The 18,046-nt window shown below is 51.1% G+C and overlaps 28 pseudogenes; all 28 read right to left on the bottom strand.

Annotated features, from left to right (window-relative positions):
• Positions 1-811: 811 nt before the first annotated feature.
• Positions 812-930, bottom strand: LOC141054003 (5S ribosomal RNA; annotated as a pseudogene).
• A 77-nt stretch (positions 931-1,007) lies between these two features.
• Positions 1,008-1,126, bottom strand: LOC141056792 (5S ribosomal RNA; annotated as a pseudogene).
• Positions 1,127-1,399: 273 nt separating this feature from the next.
• On the bottom strand, positions 1,400-1,518 carry LOC141057575 (5S ribosomal RNA; annotated as a pseudogene).
• Positions 1,519-1,791: 273 nt separating this feature from the next.
• Positions 1,792-1,910, bottom strand: LOC141056145 (5S ribosomal RNA; annotated as a pseudogene).
• A 657-nt stretch (positions 1,911-2,567) lies between these two features.
• Positions 2,568-2,686, bottom strand: LOC141059076 (5S ribosomal RNA; annotated as a pseudogene).
• Positions 2,687-2,959: 273 nt separating this feature from the next.
• On the bottom strand, positions 2,960-3,078 carry LOC141051567 (5S ribosomal RNA; annotated as a pseudogene).
• Positions 3,079-3,351: 273 nt separating this feature from the next.
• Positions 3,352-3,470, bottom strand: LOC141057564 (5S ribosomal RNA; annotated as a pseudogene).
• A 461-nt stretch (positions 3,471-3,931) lies between these two features.
• On the bottom strand, positions 3,932-4,050 carry LOC141056141 (5S ribosomal RNA; annotated as a pseudogene).
• A 657-nt stretch (positions 4,051-4,707) lies between these two features.
• Positions 4,708-4,826, bottom strand: LOC141053998 (5S ribosomal RNA; annotated as a pseudogene).
• A 1,237-nt stretch (positions 4,827-6,063) lies between these two features.
• LOC141053990 (5S ribosomal RNA) lies at positions 6,064-6,182 on the bottom strand (annotated as a pseudogene).
• A 77-nt stretch (positions 6,183-6,259) lies between these two features.
• On the bottom strand, positions 6,260-6,378 carry LOC141058573 (5S ribosomal RNA; annotated as a pseudogene).
• A 1,245-nt stretch (positions 6,379-7,623) lies between these two features.
• LOC141051561 (5S ribosomal RNA) lies at positions 7,624-7,742 on the bottom strand (annotated as a pseudogene).
• A 273-nt stretch (positions 7,743-8,015) lies between these two features.
• LOC141059244 (5S ribosomal RNA) lies at positions 8,016-8,134 on the bottom strand (annotated as a pseudogene).
• Positions 8,135-8,407: 273 nt separating this feature from the next.
• Positions 8,408-8,526, bottom strand: LOC141058526 (5S ribosomal RNA; annotated as a pseudogene).
• A 657-nt stretch (positions 8,527-9,183) lies between these two features.
• Positions 9,184-9,302, bottom strand: LOC141053982 (5S ribosomal RNA; annotated as a pseudogene).
• Positions 9,303-9,771: 469 nt separating this feature from the next.
• On the bottom strand, positions 9,772-9,890 carry LOC141058716 (5S ribosomal RNA; annotated as a pseudogene).
• A 657-nt stretch (positions 9,891-10,547) lies between these two features.
• Positions 10,548-10,666, bottom strand: LOC141053975 (5S ribosomal RNA; annotated as a pseudogene).
• A 273-nt stretch (positions 10,667-10,939) lies between these two features.
• LOC141054237 (5S ribosomal RNA) lies at positions 10,940-11,058 on the bottom strand (annotated as a pseudogene).
• A 1,237-nt stretch (positions 11,059-12,295) lies between these two features.
• On the bottom strand, positions 12,296-12,414 carry LOC141053969 (5S ribosomal RNA; annotated as a pseudogene).
• A 77-nt stretch (positions 12,415-12,491) lies between these two features.
• Positions 12,492-12,610, bottom strand: LOC141051552 (5S ribosomal RNA; annotated as a pseudogene).
• Positions 12,611-12,687: 77 nt separating this feature from the next.
• LOC141052745 (5S ribosomal RNA) lies at positions 12,688-12,806 on the bottom strand (annotated as a pseudogene).
• Positions 12,807-14,819: 2,013 nt separating this feature from the next.
• LOC141053956 (5S ribosomal RNA) lies at positions 14,820-14,938 on the bottom strand (annotated as a pseudogene).
• Positions 14,939-15,015: 77 nt separating this feature from the next.
• Positions 15,016-15,134, bottom strand: LOC141053946 (5S ribosomal RNA; annotated as a pseudogene).
• A 76-nt stretch (positions 15,135-15,210) lies between these two features.
• LOC141054185 (5S ribosomal RNA) lies at positions 15,211-15,329 on the bottom strand (annotated as a pseudogene).
• Positions 15,330-16,566: 1,237 nt separating this feature from the next.
• On the bottom strand, positions 16,567-16,685 carry LOC141053940 (5S ribosomal RNA; annotated as a pseudogene).
• Positions 16,686-16,762: 77 nt separating this feature from the next.
• LOC141051547 (5S ribosomal RNA) lies at positions 16,763-16,881 on the bottom strand (annotated as a pseudogene).
• A 273-nt stretch (positions 16,882-17,154) lies between these two features.
• LOC141058813 (5S ribosomal RNA) lies at positions 17,155-17,273 on the bottom strand (annotated as a pseudogene).
• A 273-nt stretch (positions 17,274-17,546) lies between these two features.
• LOC141056135 (5S ribosomal RNA) lies at positions 17,547-17,665 on the bottom strand (annotated as a pseudogene).
• Positions 17,666-18,046: the final 381 nt, after the last annotated feature.

Below are 18,046 nucleotides of genomic sequence, written 5' to 3'. Positions count from 1 at the left end.
GGATAAACTCGGAAGGGCAAGCTTGGAAATAAAACGTACAAAATGTCAACAGGACCAGGGATTCCCAGCCAGTCTCCCATGCCGGTACTGGCCCGGCCTCAAGCTGCTGCGATCTGACAAGGGCATGCATATTCAGCTTAGAATGGCCATTGACGGAAGTGTGCCATCTCTGACGTTTTTTTCAAGAAGGATAAACTCGGAAGGGCAAGCTTGGAAATAAAACATACAAAATGTCAACAGGACCAGGGATTCCCAGCCAGTCTCCCATGCCGGTACTGGCCCGGCCTCAAGCTGCTTAGCAGTTGCAATCTGACGAGGGTATGCATATTCAGCTTAGAATGGCCGTTGACAGAAGTGTGCCATCTCTGACGTTTTTTTCAAGAAGGATAAACTCGGAAGGGCAAGCTTGGAAATAAAACATACAAAATGTTAACAGGACCAGGGATTCCCAGCCAGTCTCCCATGCCGGTACTGGCCCGGCCTCAAGCTGCTTAGCAGCTGCAATCTGACAAGGGCATGCATATTCAGCTTAGAATGGCCGTTGACAGAAGCGTGCCATCTCTGACGTTCTTTTCAAGAAGGATAAACTCGGAAGGGCAAGCTTGGAAATAAAACGTACAAAATGTCAACAGGACCAGGGATTCCCAGCCAGTCTCCCATGCCGGTACTGGCCCGGCCTCAAGCTGCTGCGATGTGACGAGGGCATGCATATTCAGCTTAGAATGGCCGTTGACGGAAGCGTGCCATCTCTGACGTTCTTTTCAAGAAGGATAAACTCGGAAGGGCAAGCTTGGAAAAAAAACATACAAAATGTCAACAGGACCAGGGATTCCCAGCCAGTCTCCCATGCCGGTACTGGCCCGGCCTCAAGCTGCTTAGCGGCTGCGATCTGACGAGGGCATGCATATTCAGCTTAGAATGGCCGTTGACGGAAGCGTGCCATCTCTGACGTTCTTTTCAAGAAGGATAAACTCGGAAGGGCAAGCTTGGAAATAAAACGTACAAAATGTCAACAGGACCAGGGATTCCCAGCCAGTCTCCCATGCTGGTACTGGCCCGGCCTCAAGCTGCTTAGCGGCTGCGATCTGACGAGGGCAGGCATATTCAGCTTAGAATGGCCGTTGACGGAAGCATGCCATTTCTGACGTTCTTTTCAAGAAGGATAAACTCGGAAGGGCAAGCTTGGAAAAAAAATGTACAAAATGTCAACAGGACCAGGGATTCCCAGCCAGTCTCCTATGCCGGTACTGGCCCGGCCTCAAGCTGCTTAGCGGCTGCGATGTGACGAGGGAATGCATATTCAGCTTAGAATGGCCGTTGACGGACACGTGCCATCTCTGACGTTCTTTTCAAGAAGGATAAACTCGGAAGGGCTAGCTTGGAAAAAAAACGTACAAAATGTCAACAGGACCAGGGATTCCCAGCCAGTCTCCCATGCCGGTACTGGCCCGGCCTCAAGCTGCTTAGTGGCTGCGATCTGACGAGGGCAGGCATATTCAGCTTAGAATGGCCGTTGACAGAAGCGTGCCATCTCTGACGTTTTTTTCAAGAAGGATAAACTCGGAAGGGCAAGCTTGGAAAAAAAACGTACAAAATGTCAACAGGACCAGGGATTCCCAGCCAGTCTCCCATGCCGGTACTGGCCCGGCCTCCGGCTGCTTAGCAGCTGCGATCTGATGAGGGCATGCATATTCAGCTTAGAAGGGCCATTGACGGAAGTGTGCCATCTCTGACGTTCTTTTCAAGAAGGATAAACTCAGAAGGGCAAGCTTGGAAATAAAACGTACAAAATGTCAACAGGACCAGGGATTCCCAGCCAGTCTCCCATGCCGGTACTGGCCCGGCCTCAAGCTGCTTAGCAGCTGCGATCTGACGAGGGCATGCATATTCAGCTTAGAATGGCCGTTGACGGAAGTGTGCCATCTCTGACGTTTTTTTCAAGAAGGATAAACTCGGAAGGGCAAGCTTGGAAATAAAACGTACAAAATGTTAACAGGACCAGGGATTCCCAGCCAGTCTCCCATGCCGGTACTGGCCCGGCCTCAGGCTGCTTAGCAGCTGCGATCTGACGAGGGCATGCATATTTAGCTTAGAATGGCCATTGACGGAATTGTGCAATCTCTGACGTTCTTTTCAAGAAGGATAAACTCGGAAGGGCAAGCTTGGAAATAAAACGTACAAAATGTCAACAGGACCAGGGATTCCCAGCCAGTCTCCCATGCCGGTACTGGCCCGGCCTCAAGCTGCTGCGATCTGACAAGGGCATGCATATTCAGCTTAGAATGGCCATTGACGGAAGTGTGCCATCTCTGACGTTCTTTTCAAGAAGGATAAACTCGGAAGGGCAAGCTTGGAAAAAAAACGTACAAAATGTCAACACGACCAGGGATTCCCAGCCAGTCTCCCATGCCAGTACTGGCCCAGCCTCAAGCTGCTTAGCGGCTGCGATCTGACAAGGGCATGCATATTCAGCTTAGAATGGCCATTGACGGAAGTGTGCCATCTCTGACGTTCTTTTCAAGAAGGATAAACTCGGAAGGGCAAGCTTGGAAAAAAAACGTACAAAATGTCAACAGGACCAGGGATTCCCAGCCAGTCTCCCATGCCGGTACTAGCCCGGCCTCAAGCTGCTTAGCAGCTGCGATCTGACGAGGGCATGCATATTCAGCTTAGAATGGCCGTTGACGGAAGCGTGCCATCTCTGACGTTTTTTTCAAGAAGGATAAACTCGGAAGGGCAAGCTTGGAAAAAAAACGTACAAAATGTCAACAGGACCAGGGATTCCCAGCCAGTCTCCCATGCCGGTACTGGCCCGGCCTCAAGCTGCTTAGCGGCTGCGATCTGACGAGGGCATGCATATTCAGCTTTGAATGGCCGTTGACGGAAGCGTGCCATCTCTGACGTTCTTTTCAAGAAGGATAAACTCGGAAGGGCAAGCTTGGAAATAAAACGTACAAAATGTCAACAGGACCAGGGATTCCCAGCCAGTCTCCCATGCTGGTACTGGCCCGGCCTCAAGCTGCTTAGCGGCTGCGATCTGACGAGGGCATGCATATTCAGCTTAGAATGGCCGTTGACGGAAGCGTGCCATCTCTGACGTTCTTTTCAAGAAGGATAAACTCGGAAGGGCAAGCTTGGAAAAAAAATGTACAAAATGTCAACAGGACCAGGGATTCCCAGCCAGTCTCCTATGCCGGTACTGGCCCGGCTTCAAGCTGCTTAGCGGCTGCGATGTGACGAGGAAATGCATATTCAGCTTAGAATGGCCGTTGACGGACGCGTGCCATCTCTGACGTTCTTTTCAAGAAGGATAAACTCGGAAGGGCAAGCTTGGAAAAAAAACGTACAAAATGTCAACAGGACCAGGGATTCCCAGCCAGTCTCCCATGCCGGTACTGGCCCGGCCTCAAGCTGCTTAGTGGCTGCGATCTGACGAGGGCAGGCATATTCAGCTTAGAATGGCCGTTGACAGAAGCGTGCCATCTCTGACGTTTTTTTCAAGAAGGATAAACTCGGAAGGGCAAGCTTGGAAAAAAAACGTACAAAATGTCAACAGGACCAGGGATTCCCAGCCAGTCTCCCATGCCGGTACTGGCCCGGCCTCCGGCTGCTTAGCGGCTGCGATCTGATGAGGGCATGCATATTCAGCTTAGAAGGGCCATTGACGGAAGTGTGCCATCTCTGACGTTCTTTTCAAGAAGGATAAACTCGGAAGGGCAAGCTTGGAAATAAAACGTACAAAATGTCAACAGGACCAGGGATTCCCAGCCAGTCTCCCATGCTGGTACTGGCCCGGCCTCAAGCTGCTGCGATCTGACGAGGGCATGCATATTCAGCTTAGAATGGCCGTTGACGGAAGCGTGCCATCTCTGACGTTCTTTTCAAGAAGGATAAACTCGGAAGGGCAAGCTTGGAAAAAAAACGTACAAAATGTCAACAGGACCAGGGATTCCCAGCCAGTCTCCCATGCCGGTACTGGCCCGGCCTCAAGCTGCTTAGCAGCTGCGATCTGACGAGGGCATGCATATTCAGCTTAGAATGGCCGTTGACGGAAGCGTGCCATCTCTGACGTTTTTTTCAAGAAGGATAAACTCGGAAGGGCAAGCTTGGAAAAAAAACGTACAAAATGTCAACAGGACCAGGGATTCCCAGCCAGTCTCCCATGCCGGTACTGGCCCAGCCTCAAGCTGCTTAGCGGCTGCGATCTGACGAGGGCATGCATATTCAGCTTAGAATGGCCGTTGACGGAAGCGTGCCATCTCTGACGTTTTTTTCAAGAAGGATAAACTCGGAAGGGCAAGCTTGGAAATAAAACGTACAAAATGTCAACAGGACCAGGGATTCCCAGCCAGTCTCCCATGCCGGTACTGGCCCGGCCTCAAGCTGCTGCGATCTGACGAGGGCATGCATATTCAGCTTAGAATGGCCGTTGACGCAAGCGTGCCATCTCTGACGTTCTTTTCAAGAAGGATAAACTCGGAAGGGCAAGCTTGGAAAAAAAACATTCAAAATGTCAACAGGACCAGGGATTCCCAGCCAGTCTCCCATGCCGGTACTGGACCGGCCTCAAGCTGCTTAGTGGCTGCGATCTGACGAGGGCATGCATATTCAGCTTAGAATGGCCGTTGACAGAAGCGTGCCATCTCTGACGTTCTTTTCAAGAAGGATAAACTCGGAAGGGCAAGCTTGGAAATAAAACGTACAAAATGTCAACAGGACCAGGGATTCCCAGCCAGTCTCCCATGCCGGTACTGGCCCGGCCTCAAGCTGCTTAGCGGCTGCGATCTGACGAGGGCATGCATATTCAGCTTAGAATGGCCGTTGACGGAAGCGTGCCATCTCTGACGTTTTTTTCAAGAAGAATAAACTCGGAAGGGCAAGCTTGGAAAAAAAACGTACAAAATGTCAACAGGACCAGGGATTCCCAGCCAGTCTTCCATGCCGGTACTGGCCCGGCCTCAGGCTGCTTAGCAGCTGCGATCTGACGAGGGCATGCATATTTAGCTTAGAATGGCCATTGACGGAAGTGTGCAATCTCTGACGTTCTTTTCAAGAAGGATAAACTCGGAAGGGCAAGCTTGGAAATAAAACGTACAAAATGTCAACAGGACCAGGGATTCCCAGCCAGTCTCCCATGCCGGTACTGGCCCGGCCTCAAGCTGCTGCGATCTGACAAGGGCATGCATATTCAGCTTAGAATGGCCATTGACGGAAGTGTGCCATCTCTGACGTTCTTTTCAAGAAGGATAAACTCGGAAGGGCAAGCTTGGAAAAAAAACGTACAAAATGTCAACACGACCAGGGATTCCCAGCCAGTCTCCCATGCCAGTACTGGCCCAGCCTCAAGCTGCTTAGCGGCTGCAATCTGACAAGGGCATGCATATTCAGCTTAGAATGGCCATTGACGGAAGTGTGCCATCTCTGACGTTCTTTTCAAGAAGGATAAACTCGGAAGGGCAAGCTTGGAAATAAAACGTACAAAATGTCAACAGGACCAGGGATTCCCAGCCAGTGTCCCATGCCGGTACTGACCCGGCCTCAAGCTGCTTAGCGGCTGCAATCTGACGAGGGCATGCATATTCAGCTTAGAATGGCCGTTGACAGAAGCGTGCCATCTCTGACGTTTTTTTCAAGAAGGATAAACTCGGAAGGGCAAGCTTGGAAATAAAACATACAAAATGTTAACAGGACCAGGGATTCCCAGCCAGTCTCCCATGCCGGTACTGGCCCGGCCTCAAGCTGCTTAGCAGCTGCAATCTGACAAGGGCATGCATATTCAGCTTAGAATGGCCGTTGACGGAAGCGTGCCATCTCTGACGTTCTTTTCAAGAAGGATAAACTCGGAAGGGCAAGCTTGGAAATAAAACGTACAAAATGTCAACAGGACCAGGGATTCCCAGCCAGTCTCCCATGCCGGTACTGGCCCGGCCTCAAGCTGCTGCGATGTGACGAGGGCATGCATATTCAGCTTAGAATGGCCGTTGACGGAAGCGTGCCATCTCTGACGTTCTTTTCAAGAAGGATAAACTCGGAAGGGCAAGCTTGGAAAAAAAACATACAAAATGTCAACAGGACCAGGGATTCCCAGCCAGTCTCCCATGCCGGTACTGGCCCGGCCTCAAGCTGCTTAGCGGCTGCGATCTGACGAGGGCATGCATATTCAGCTTAGAATGGCCGTTGACGGAAGCGTGCCATCTCTGACGTTCTTTTCAAGAAGGATAAACTCGGAAGGGCAAGCTTGGAAATAAAACGTACAAAATGTCAACAGTACCAGGGATTCCCAGCCAGTCTCCCATGCTGGTACTGGCCCGGCCTCAAGCTGCTTAGCGGCTGCGATCTGACGAGGGCATGCATATTCAGCTTAGAATGGCCGTTGACGGAAGCGTGCCATCTCTGACGTTCTTTTCAAGAAGGATAAACTCGGAAGGGCAAGCTTGGAAAAAAAATGTACAAAATGTCAACAGGACCAGGGATTCCCAGCCAGTCTCCTATGCCGGTACTGGCCCGGCCTCAAGCTGCTTAGCGGCTGCGATGTGACGAGGGAATGCATATTCAGCTTAGAATGGCCGTTGACGGACGCGTGCCATCTCTGACGTTCTTTTCAAGAAGGATAAACTCGGAAGGGCAAGCTTGGAAATAAAACGTACAAAATGTCAACAGGACCAGGGATTCCCAGCCAGTCTCCCATGCCGGTACTGGCCCGGCCTCCGGCTGCTTAGCAGCTGCGATCTGATGAGGGCATGCATATTCAGCTTAGAAGGGCCATTGACGGAAGTGTGCCATCTCTGACGTTCTTTTCAAGAAGGATAAACTCGGAAGGGCAAGCTTGGAAATAAAACGTACAAAATGTCTACAGGACCAGGGATTCCCAGCCAGTCTCCCATGCCGGTACTGGCCCGGCCTCAAGCTGCTTAGCAGCTGCGATCTGACGAGGGCATGCATATTCAGCTTAGAATGGCCGTTGACGGAAGTGTGCCATCTCTGACGTTTTTTTCAAGAAGGATAAACTCGGAAGGGCAAGCTTGGAAATAAAACGTACAAAATGTTAACAGGACCAGGGATTCCCAGCCAGTCTCCCATGCCGGTACTGGCCCGGCCTCAGGCTGCTTAGCAGCTGCGATCTGACGAGGGCATGCATATTTAGCTTAGAATGGCCATTGACGGAAGTGTGCAATCTCTGACGTTCTTTTCAAGAAGGATAAACTCGGAAGGGCAAGCTTGGAAATAAAACGTACAAAATGTCTACAGGACCAGGGATTCCCAGCCAGTCTCCCATGCCGGTACTGGCCCGGCCTCAAGCTGCTGCGATGTGACGAGGGCATGCATATTCAGCTTAGAATGGCCGTTGACGGAAGCGTGCCATCTCTGACGTTCTTTTCAAGAAGGATAAACTCGGAAGGGCAAGCTTGGAAAAAAAACATACAAAATGTCAACAGGACCAGGGATTCCCAGCCAGTCTCCCATGCCGGTACTGGCCCGGCCTCAAGCTGCTTAGCGGCTGCGATCTGACGAGGGCATGCATATTCAACTTAGAATGGCCGTTGACGGAAGCGTGCCATCTCTGACGTTCTTTTCAAGAAGGATAAACTCGGAAGGGCAAGCTTGGAAATAAAACGTACAAAATGTCAACAGGACCAGGGATTCCCAGCCAGTCTCCCATGCTGGTACTGGCCCGGCCTCAAGCTGCTTAGCGGCTGCGATCTGACGAGGGCATGCATATTCAGCTTAGAATGGCCGTTGACGGAAGCGTGCCATCTCTGACGTTCTTTTCAAGAAGGATAAACTCGGAAGGGCAAGCTTGGAAAAAAAATGTACAAAATGTCAACAGGACCAGGGATTCCCAGCCAGTCTCCTATGCCGGTACTGGCCCGGCCTCAAGCTGCTTAGCGGCTGCGATGTGACGAGGGAATGCATATTCAGCTTAGAATGGCCGTTGACGGACGCGTGCCATCTCTGACGTTCTTTTCAAGAAGGATAAACTCGGAAGGGTAAGCTTGGAAAAAAAACGTACAAAATGTCAACAGGACCAGGGATTCCCAGCCAGTCTCCCATGCCGGTACTGGCCCGGCCTCAAGATGCTTAGTGGCTGCGATCTGACGAGGGCAGGCATATTCAGCTTAGAATGGCCGTTGACAGAAGCGTGCCATCTCTGACGTTTTTTTCAAGAAGGATAAACTCGGAAGGGCAAGCTTGGAAAAAAAACGTACAAAATGTCAACAGGACCAGGGATTCCCAGCCAGTCTCCCATGCCGGTACTGGCCCGGCCTCCGGCTGCTTAGCAGCTGCGATCTGATGAGGGCATGCATATTCAGCTTAGAAGGGCCATTGACGGAAGTGTGCCATCTCTGACGTTCTTTTCAAGAAGGATAAACTCGGAAGGGCAAGCTTGGAAATAAAACGTACAAAATGTCAACAGGACCAGGGATTCCCAGCCAGTCTCCCATGCCGGTACTGGCCCGGCCTCAAGCTGCTTAGCAGCTGCGATCTGACGAGGGCATGCATATTCAGCTTAGAATGCCCGTTGACGGAAGTGTGCCATCTCTGACGTTTTTTTCAAGAAGGATAAACTCGGAAGGGCAAGCTTGGAAATAAAACGTACAAAATGTTAACAGGACCAGGGATTCCCAGCCAGTCTCCCATGCCGGTACTGGCCCGGCCTCAGGCTGCTTAGCAGCTGCGATCTGACGAGGGCATGCATATTTAGCTTAGAATGGCCATTGACGGAAGTGTGCAATCTCTGACGTTCTTTTCAAGAAGGATAAACTCGGAAGGGCAAGCTTGGAAATAAAACGTACAAAATGTCAACAGGACCAGGGATTCCCAGCCAGTCTCCCATGCCGGTACTGGCCCGGCCTCAAGCTGCTGCGATCTGACAAGGGCATGCATATTCAGCTTAGAATGGCCATTGACGGAAGTGTGCCATCTCTGACGTTCTTTTCAAGAAGGATAAACTCGGAAGGGCAAGCTTGGAAAAAAAACGTACAAAATGTCAACACGACCAGGGATTCCCAGCCAGTCTCCCATGCCAGTACTGGCCCAGCCTCAAGCTGCTTAGCGGCTGCGATCTGACAAGGGCATGCATATTCAGCTTAGAATGGCCATTGACGGAAGTGTGCCATCTCTGACGTTTTTTTCAAGAAGGATAAACTCGGAAGGGCAAGCTTGGAAAAAAAACGTACAAAATGTCAACAGGACCAGGGATTCCCAGCCAGTCTCCCATGCCGGTACTGGCCCGGCCTCAAGCTGCTTAGCGGCTGCGATCTGACGAGGGCATGCATATTCAGCTTAGAATGGCCGTTGACGGAAGCGTGCCATCTCTGACGTTCTTTTCAAGAAGGATAAACTCGGAAGGGCAAGCTTGGAAATAAAACGTACAAAATGTCAACAGGACCAGGGATTCCCAGCCAGTCTCCCATGCTGGTACTGGCCCGGCCTCAAGCTGCTTAGCGGCTGCGATCTGACGAGGGCATGCATATTCATCTTAGAATGGCCGTTGACGGAAGCGTGCCATCTCTGACGTTCTTTTCAAGAAGGATAAACTCGGAAGGGCAAGCTTGGAAAAAAAATGTACAAAATGTCAACAGGACCAGGGATTCCCAGCCAGTCTCCTATGCCGGTACTGGCCCGGCTTCAAGCTGCTTAGCGGCTGCGATGTGACGAGGGAATGCATATTCAGCTTAGAATGGCCGTTGACGGACGCGTGCCATCTCTGACGTTCTTTTCAAGAAGGATAAACTCGGAAGGGCAAGCTTGGAAAAAAAACGTACAAAATGTCAACAGGACCAGGGATTCCCAGCCAGTCTCCCATGCCGGTACTGGCCCAGCCTCAAGCTGCTTAGTGGCTGCGATCTGACGAGGGCAGGCATATTCAGCTTAGAATGGCCGTTGACAGAAGCGTGCCATCTCTGACGTTTTTTTCAAGAAGGATAAACTCGGAAGGGCAAGCTTGGAAAAAAAACGTACAAAATGTCAACAGGACCAGGGATTCCCAGCCAGTCTCCCATGCCGGCACTGGCCCGGCCTCAAGCTGCTTAGCAGCTGCGATCTGACGAGGGCATGCATATTCAGCTTAGAATGGCCGTTGACGGAAGCGTGCCATCTCTGACGTTTTTTTCAAGAAGGATAAACTCGGAAGGGCAAGCTTGGAAAAAAAACGTACAAAATGTCAACAGGACCAGGGATTCCCAGCCAGTCTCCCATGCCGGTACTGGCCCAGCCTCAAGCTGCTTAGCGGCTGCGATCTGACGAGGGCATGCATATTCAGCTTAGAATGGCCGTTGACGGAAGCGTGCCATCTCTGACGTTTTTTTCAAGAAGGATAAACTCGGAAGGGCAAGCTTGGAAATAAAACGTACAAAATGTCAACAGGACCAGGGATTCCCAGCCAGTCTCCCATGCCGGTACTGGCCCGGCCTCAAGCTGCTGCGATCTGACGAGGGCATGCATATTCAGCTTAGAATGGCCGTTGACGGAAGCGTGCCATCTCTGACGTTCTTTTCAAGAAGGATAAACTCGGAAGGGCAAGCTTGGAAAAAAAACATTCAAAATGTCAACAGGACCAGGGATTCCCAGCCAGTCTCCCATGCCGGTACTGGCCCGGCCTCAAGCTGCTTAGCGGCTGCGATCTGACGAGGGCATGCATATTCAGCTTAGAATGGCCGTTGACAGAAGCGTGCCATCTCTGACGTTCTTTTCAAGAAGGATAAACTCGGAAGGGCAAGCTTGGAAATAAAACGTACAAAATGTCAACAGGACCAGGGATTCCCAGCGATGCCTCCCATGCCGGTACTGGCCCGGCCTCAAGCTGCTTAGCGGCTGCGATCTGACGAGGGCATGCATATTCAGCTTAGAATGGCCGTTGACGGAAGCGTGCCATCTCTGACGTTTTTTTCAAGAAGAATAAACTCGGAAGGGCAAGCTTGGAAAAAAACGTACAAAATGTCAACAGGACCAGGGATTCCCAGCCAGTCTCCCATGCCAGTACTGGCCCGGCCTCAAGCTGCTTAGCGGCTGCGATCTGACGAGGGCAGGCATATTCAGCTTAGAATGGCCGTTGACGGAAGCGTGCCATCTCTGACGTTTTTTTCAAGAAGGATAAACTCGGAAGGGCAAGCTTGGAAAAAAAACGTACAAAATGTCAACAGGACCAGGGATTCCCAGCCAGTCTTCCATGCCGGTACTGGCCCGGCCTCAGGCTGCTTAGCAGCTGCGATCTGACGAGGGCATGCATATTTAGCTTAGAATGGCCATTGACGGAAGTGTGCGATCTCTGACGTTCTTTTCAAGAAGGATAAACTCGGAAGGGCAAGCTTGGAAATAAAACGTACAAAATGTCAACAGGACCAGGGATTCCCAGCCAGTCTCCCATGCCGGTACTGGCCCGGCCTCAAGCTGCTGCGATCTGACAAGGGCATGCATATTCAGCTTAGAATGGCCATTGACGGAAGTGTGCCATCTCTGACGTTCTTTTCAAGAAGGATAAACTCGGAAGGGCAAGCTTGGAAAAAAAACGTACAAAATGTCAACACGACCAGGGATTCCCAGCCAGTCTCCCATGCCAGTACTGGCCCAGCCTCAAGCTGCTTAGCGGCTGCAATCTGACAAGGGCATGCATATTCAGCTTAGAATGGCCATTGACGGAAGTGTGCCATCTCTGACGTTCTTTTCAAGAAGGATAAACTCGGAAGGGCAAGCTTGGAAATAAAACGTACAAAATGTCAACAGGACCAGGGATTCCCAGCCAGTCTCCCATGCCGGTACTGGCCCGGCCTCAAGCTGCTTAGCGGCTGCAATCTGACGAGGGCATGCATATTCAGCTTAGAATGGCCGTTGACAGAAGCGTGCCATCTCTGACGTTTTTTTCAAGAAGGATAAACTCGGAAGGGCAAGCTTGGAAATAAAACATACAAAATGTTAACAGGACCAGGGATTCCCAGCCAGTCTCCCATGCCGGTACTGGCCCTGCCTCAAGCTGCTTAGCAGCTGCAATCTGACAAGGGCATGCATATTCAGCTTAGAATGGCCGTTGACAGAAGCTTGCCATCTCTGACGTTCTTTTCAAGAAGGATAAACTCGGAAGGGCAAGCTTGGAAATAAAACGTACAAAATGTCAACAGGACCAGGGATTCCCAGCCAGTCTCCCATGCCGGTACTGGCCCGGCCTCAAGCTGCTGCGATGTGACGAGGGCATGCATATTCAGCTTAGAATGGCCGTTGACGGAAGCGTGCCATCTCTGACGTTCTTTTCAAGAAGGATAAACTCGGAAGGGCAAGCTTGGAAAAAAAACATACAAAATGTCAACAGGACCAGGGATTCCCAGCCAGTCTCCCATGCCGGTACTGGCCCGGCCTCAAGCTGCTTAGCGGCTGCGATCTGACGAGGGCATGCATATTCAGCTTAGAATGGCCGTTGACGGAAGCGTGCCATCTCTGACGTTCTTTTCAAGAAGGATAAACTCGGAAGGGCAAGCTTGGAAATAAAACGTACAAAATGTCAACAGGACCAGGGATTCCCAGCCAGTCTCCCATGCTGGTACTGGCCCGGCCTCAAGCTGCTTAGCGGCTGCGATCTGACGAGGGCATGCATATTCAGCTTAGAATGGCCGTTGACGGAAGCGTGCCATCTCTGACGTTCTTTTCAAGAAGGATAAACTCGGAAGGGCAAGCTTGGAAAAAAAATGTACAAAATGTCAACAGGACCAGGGATTCCCAGCCAGTCTCCTATGCCGGTACTGGCCCGGCCTCAAGCTGCTTAGTGGCTGCGATCTGACGAGGGCAGGTATATTCAGCTTAGAATGGCCGTTGACAGAAGCGCGCCATCTCTGACGTTTTTTTCAAGAAGGATAAACTCGGAAGGGCAAGCTTGGAAAAAAAACGTACAAAATGTCAACAGGACCAGGGATTCCCAGCCAGTCTCCCATGCCGGTACTGGCCCGGCCTCCGGTTGCTTAGCAGCTGCGATCTGATGAGGGCATGCATATTCAGCTTAGAAGGGCCATTGACGGAAGTGTGCCATCTCTGACGTTCTTTTCAAGAAGGATAAACTCGGAAGGGCAAGCTTGGAAATAAAACGTACAAAATGTCAACAGGACCAGGGATTCCCAGCCAGTCTCCCATGCCGGTACTGGCCCGGCCTCAAGCTGCTTAGCAGCTGCGATCTGACGAGGGAAGGCATATTCAGCTTAGAATGGCCGTTGACGGAAGTGTGCCATCTCTGACGTTTTTTTCAAGAAGGATAAACTCGGAAGGGCAAGCTTGGAAATAAAACGTACAAAATGTTAACAGGACCAGGGATTCCCAGCCAGTCTCCCATGCCGGTACTGGCCCGGCCTCAGGCTGCTTAGCAGCTGCGATCTGACGAGGGCATGCATATTTAGCTTAGAATGGCCATTGACGGAAGTGTGCAATCTCTGACGTTCTTTTCAAGAAGGATAAACTCGGAAGGGCAAGCTTGGAAATAAAACGTACAAAATGTCAACAGGACCAGGGATTCCCAGCCAGTCTCCCATGCCGGTACTGGCCCGGCCTCAAGCTGCTGCGATCTGACAAGGGCATGCATATTCAGCTTAGAATGGCCATTGACGGAAGTGTGCCATCTCTGACGTTCTTTTCAAGAAGGATAAACTCGGAAGGGCAAGCTTGGAAAAAAAACGTACAAAATGTCAACACGACCAGGGATTCCCAGCCAGTCTCCCATGCCAGTACTGGCCCAGCCTCAAGCTGCTTAGCGGCTGCGATCTGACAAGGGCATGCATATTCAGCTTAGAATGGCCATTGACGGAAGTGTGCCATCTCTGACGTTCTTTTCAAGAAGGATAAACTCGGAAGGGCAAGCTTGGAAATAAAACGTACAAAATGTCAACAGGACCAGGGATTCCCAGCCAGTCTCCCATGCCGGTACTGGCCCGGCCTCCGGCTGCTTAGCGGCTGCGATCTGATGAGGGCATGCATATTCAGCTTAGAAGGGCCATTGACGGAAGTGTGCCATCTCTGACGTTCTTTTCAAGAAGGATAAACTCGGAAGGGCAAGCTTGGAAATAAAACGTACAAAATGTCAACAGGACCAGGGATTCCCAGCCAGTCTCCCATGCTGGTACTGGCCCGGCCTCAAGCTGCTGCGATGTGACGAGGGCATGCATATTCAGCTTAGAATGGCCGTTGACGGAAGCGTGCCATCTCTGACGTTCTTTTCAAGAAGGATAAACTCGGAAGGGCAAGCTTGGAAAAAAAACGTACAAAATGTCAACAGGACCAGGGATTCCCAGCCAGTCTCCCATGCCGGCACTGGCCCGGCCTCAAGCTGCTTAGCAGCTGCGATCTGACGAGGGCATGCATATTCAGCTTAGAATGGCCGTTGACGGAAGCGTGCCATCTCTGACGTTTTTTTCAAGAAGGATAAACTCGGAAGGGCAAGCTTGGAAAAAAAACGTACAAAATGTCAACAGGACCAGGGATTCCCAGCCAGTCTCCCATGCCGGTACTGGCCCAGCCTCAAGCTGCTTAGCGGCTGCGATCTGACGAGGGCATGCATATTCAGCTTAGAATGGCCGTTGACGGAAGCGTGCCATCTCTGACGTTTTTTTCAAGAAGGATAAACTCGGAAGGGCAAGCTTGGAAATAAAACGTACAAAATGTCAACAGGACCAGGGATTCCCAGCCAGTCTCCCATGCCGGTACTGGCCCGGCCTCAAGCTGCTGCGATCTGACGAGGGCATGCATATTCAGCTTAGAATGGCCGTTGACGGAAGCGTGCCATCTCTGACGTTCTTTTCAAGAAGGATAAACTCGGAAGGGCAAGCTTGGAAAAAAAACATTCAAAATGTCAACAGGACCAGGGATTCCCAGCCAGTCTCCCATGCCGGTACTGGCCCGGCCTCAAGCTGCTTAGCGGCTGCGATCTGACGAGGGCATGCATATTCAGCTTAGAATGGCCGTTGACAGAAGCGTGCCATCTCTGACGTTCTTTTCAAGAAGGATAAACTCGGAAGGGCAAGCTTGGAAATAAAACGTACAAAATGTCAACAGGACCAGGGATTCCCAGCCAGTCTCCCATGCCGGTACTGGCCCGGCCTCAAGCTGCTTAGCGGCTGCGATCTGACGAGGGCATGCATATTCAGCTTAGAATGGCCGTTGACGGAAGCGTGCCATCTCTGACGTTTTTTTCAAGAAGAATAAACTCGGAAGGGCAAGCTTGGAAAAAAACGTACAAAATGTCAACAGGACCAGGGATTCCCAGCCAGTCTCCCATGCCAGTACTGGCCCGGCCTCAAGCTGCTTAGCGGCTGCGATCTGACGAGGGCAGGCATATTCAGCTTAGAATGGCCGTTGACGGAAGCGTGCCATCTCTGACGTTTTTTTCAAGAAGGATAAACTCGGAAGGGCAAGCTTGGAAAAAAAACGTACAAAATGTCAACAGGACCAGGGATTCCCAGCCAGTCTTCCGTGCCGGTACTGGCCCGGCCTCAGGCTGCTTAGCAGCTGCGATCTGACGAGGGCATGCATATTTAGCTTAGAATGGCCATTGACGGAAGTGTGCAATCTCTGACGTTCTTTTCAAGAAGGATAAACTCGGAAGGGCAAGCTTGGAAATAAAACGTACAAAATGTCAACAGGACCAGGGATTCCCAGCCAGTCTCCCATGCCGGTACTGGCCCGGCCTCAAGCTGCTGCGATCTGATAAGGGCATGCATATTCAGCTTAGAATGGCCATTGACGGAAGTGTGCCATCTCTGACGTTCTTTTCAAGAAGGATAAACTCGGAAGGGCAAGCTTGGAAAAAAAACGTACAAAATGTCAACACGAGCAGGGATTCCCAGCCAGTCTCCCATGCCAGTACTGGCCCAGCCTCAAGCTGCTTAGCGGCTGCAATCTGACAAGGGCATGCATATTCAGCTTAGAATGGCCATTGACGGAAGTGTGCCATCTCTGACGTTCTTTTCAAGAAGGATAAACTCGGAAGGGCAAGCTTGGAAATAAAACGTACAAAATGTCAACAGGACCAGGGATTCCCAGCCAGTCTCCCATGCCGGTACTGGACCGGCCTCAAGCTGCTTAGCGGCTGCAATCTGACGAGGGCATGCATATTCAGCTTAGAATGGCCGTTGACAGAAGCGTGCCATCTCTGACGTTTTTTTCAAGAAGGATAAACTCGGAAGGGCAAGCTTGGAAATAAAACATACAAAATGTTAACAGGACCAGGGATTCCCAGCCAGTCTCCCATGCCGGTACTGGCCCTGCCTCAAGCTGCTTAGCAGCTGCAATCTGACAAGGGCATGCATATTCAGCTTAGAATGGCCGTTGACAGAAGCGTGCCATCTCTGACGTTCTTTTCAAGAAGGATAAACTCGGAAGGGCAAGCTTGGAAATAAAACGTACAAAATGTCAACAGGACCAGGGATTCCCAGCCAGTCTCCCATGCCGGTACTGGCCCGGCCTCAAGCTGCTGCGATGTGACGAGGGCATGCATATTCAGCTTAGAATGGCCGTTGACGGAAGCGTGCCATCTCTGACGTTCTTTTCAAGAAGGATAAACTCGGAAGGGCAAGCTTGGAAAAAAAACATACAAAATGTCAACAGGACCAGGGATTCCCAGCCAGTCTCCCATGCCGGTACTGGCCCGGCCTCAAGCTGCTTAGCGGCTGCGATCTGACGAGGGCATGCATATTCAGCTTAGAATGGCCGTTGACGGAAACGTGCCATCTCTGACGTTCTTTTCAAGAAGGATAAACTCGGAAGGGCAAGCTTGGAAATAAAACGTACAAAATGTCAACAGGACCAGGGATTCCCAGCCAGTCTCCCATGCTGGTACTGGCCCGGCCTCAAGCTGCTTAGCGGCTGCGATCTGACGAGGGCATGCATATTCAGCTTAGAATGGCCGTTGACGGAAGCGTGCCATCTCTGACGTTCTTTTCAAGAAGGATAAACTCGGAAGGGCAAGCTTGGAAAAAAAATGTACAAAATGTCAACAGGACCAGGGATTCCCAGCCAGTCTCCTATGCCGGTACTGGCCCGGCCTCAAGCTGCTTAGCGGCTGCGATGTGACGAGGGAATGCATATTCAGCTTAGAATGGCCGTTGACGGACGCGTGCCATCTCTGACGTTCTTTTCAAGAAGGATAAACTCGGAAGGGCAAGCTTGGAAATAAAACGTACAAAATGTCAACAGGACCAGGGATTCCCAGCCAGTCTCCCATGCCGGTACTGGCCCGGCCTCAAGCTGCTTAGTGGCTGCGATCTGACGAGGGCAGGCATATTCAGCTTAGAATGGCCGTTGTCAGAAGCGCGCCATCTCTGACGTTTTTTTCAAGAAGGATAAACTCGGAAGGGCAAGCTTGGAAAAAAAACGTACAAAATGTCAACAGGACCAGGGATTCCCAGCCAGTCTCCCATGCCGGTACTGGCCCGGCCTCCGGTTGCTTAGCAGCTGCGATCTGATGAGGGCATGCATATTCAGCTTAGAAGGGCCATTGACGGAAGTGTGCCATCTCTGACGTTCTTTTCAAGAAGGATAAACTCGGAAGGGCAAGCTTGGAAATAAAACGTACAAAATGTCAACAGGACCAGGGATTCCCAGCCAGTCTCCCATGCCGGTACTGGCCCGGCCTCAAGCTGCTTAGCAGCTGCGATCTGACGAGGGCATGCATATTCAGCTTAGAATGGCCGTTGACGGAAGTGTGCCATCTCTGACGTTTTTTTCAAGAAGGATAAACTCGGAAGGGCAAGCTTGGAAATAAAACGTACAAAATGTTAACAGGACCAGGAATTCCCAGCCAGTCTCCCATGCCGGTACTGGCCCGGCCTCAGGCTGCTTAGCAGCTGCGATCTGACGAGGGCATGCATATTTAGCTTAGAATGGCCATTGACGGAAGTGTGCAATCTCTGACGTTCTTTTCAAGAAGGATAAACTCGGAAGGGCAAGCTTGGAAATAAAACGTACAAAATGTCAACAGGACCAGGGATTCCCAGCCAGTCTCCCATGCCGGTACTGGCCCGGCCTCAAGCTGCTGCGATCTGACAAGGGCATGCATATTCAGCTTAGAATGGCCGTT

The sequence above is a fragment of the Dendrobates tinctorius genome, unplaced genomic scaffold, assembly GCF_039654945.1.
Source record: "Dendrobates tinctorius isolate UK_male_01 unplaced genomic scaffold, ASM3965494v1 ptg000011l, whole genome shotgun sequence".
Lineage (NCBI taxonomy): Eukaryota > Metazoa > Chordata > Amphibia > Anura > Dendrobatidae > Dendrobates > Dendrobates tinctorius.
This window is presented reverse-complemented; position numbering and strand designations above follow the sequence as displayed.